The 1,593-nt window shown below is 47.0% G+C and overlaps 1 long non-coding RNA gene across 1 annotated transcript; it reads right to left on the bottom strand.

Annotated features, from left to right (window-relative positions):
• Nucleotides 1-214: 214 nt before the first annotated feature.
• Nucleotides 215-1,343, bottom strand: LOC135530273 (uncharacterized). The gene is made up of 3 exons (XR_010453827.1): nucleotides 1,221-1,343; nucleotides 848-973; nucleotides 215-254 (listed from the first exon to the last, which is right to left on the bottom strand). It is a non-coding gene; the product is annotated as an uncharacterized LOC135530273 (long non-coding RNA).
• Nucleotides 1,344-1,593: the final 250 nt, after the last annotated feature.

Below are 1,593 nucleotides of genomic sequence, written 5' to 3'. Positions count from 1 at the left end.
TTATATTGTACGACCGCTATTACGTTGGTAAGCCAATGTAATGTAATCTAATGTAAAGTAACATATCATACTAAATGGAGTGGCATGGCTACGTTTGCTCTGAGACCAGGTTTCAGCGGTCTACACCATGAGGCGAGAGCCAGGATGTAGTGAGACTCTTTCAGATGTTTGTCTCTCCACAGTTCTCTGTCTTCCTCTTGCACTGGTAACAGCGGTACTGCTCACACTGGTCAATCAGAAGACTGCTCCCAGACCTGTCATAGACATCAGAGATCAACTAAATCAATCAGCAGACTGCTCCCAGACCTGACATAGAGATCAGAGATCAACGTCAGAATGTGGTCAAATCAATCAGCAGACTGCTCCCAGACCTGTCATAGACATCAGAGATCAACGTCAGAATGTGATGGTACAGATAGCAGACGTCAACTATCATGACAGTGATCGACTCAATCAGCCGGTCCCAAATCACTACCTTTTTCTCCTTCTTGACCCTAACCCCCGATGCTAGCATGTCTGAAGGGTGTGTATAAACAGTGTAGTGGTAGATCTGAAGGGTCTGGATAGGTATAAACAGTGTAGTGGTAGATCTGAAGGGTCTGGATAGGTATAAGATCTGAAGGGTCTGGATAGGTATAAACAGTGTAGTGGTATCTGAAGGGTCTGGATAGGTATAAACAGTGTAGTGGTAGATCTGAAGGGTGGATAGATCAGTGAAGATCTGGTCTGGATAGGTGTATAAACAGTGCAGTGCAGTGGGAAAGCTTCCATCATATTGTTTCCATCCTACAGATCTGTAAACATAGAAGGGTTAGGGCCAGTCCAGGTTGTGATTTGAGTATATTACTTGATGAATTCCTTCTCCTCTCTGTCTCGGTGGCGTTTCAGGTCGGCGCTGCGTCTCCAGGTGTCCTCCAACGAGGCCCGCAGGTCACGCAGCTTCTCAAAGCGGTTGATGTGGTCGTTTATCAGTCTGCCAGGAGAGAGAGTGTGAGAGGAAAAAATATAGAAACAGAACATATAGACAAGACATCTCATATAAAATGGCCTTTAACCTTGAACCTTTCCATATACCATTTTTTTCTGCATTCTCATTTTATTCACTCACTTTCTGAATTTCAAGTGGAGAATTTCACCCTCCCCACTCCCCGTCTCTCCATGACTCCCTCTCGCTCCCTTTCCCCCACCTCTCCCCCTCTGCCTTCCCCTTTCCCACTCACTCCTTCCTGTTCCTGCTGAGCATCTCTCTCTCGTTCTTCTGTTTGGTGCTGCGGTTAAGGAGCAGCTCTTTTCTCTTGTTATTAGCCGTGGTCAGCTGTTCCTGGTAGACCTTCTCCGCCCGCTGCCTCTGCTCGGACAGCCCAGCAGGGGTACAGTCCAGCTGGCCAAACACAGGGTCGTCGAGTCGGGCAGGCGCGCTGGGAGGCCCGAGCCCTGGTATTCCACCTGGTAGATACGGTAATTAAATAACATCCATTAGATTTGTGGAGCATCAAGATCCTCTAATTATTTTTCTACTCAACCTGGGTGAAGATTACAATCACAGAGGAGCTCACAACTACTGGAAACTCATCTGTCATCTATAAGTACTGG

This window comes from Oncorhynchus masou, unplaced genomic scaffold (assembly GCF_036934945.1).
Source record: "Oncorhynchus masou masou isolate Uvic2021 unplaced genomic scaffold, UVic_Omas_1.1 unplaced_scaffold_13100, whole genome shotgun sequence".
Classification (NCBI taxonomy): domain Eukaryota; kingdom Metazoa; phylum Chordata; class Actinopteri; order Salmoniformes; family Salmonidae; genus Oncorhynchus; species Oncorhynchus masou.
Note: the sequence above shows the minus strand (reverse complement) of the source record. Positions and strands in the feature narration are given on the sequence as shown.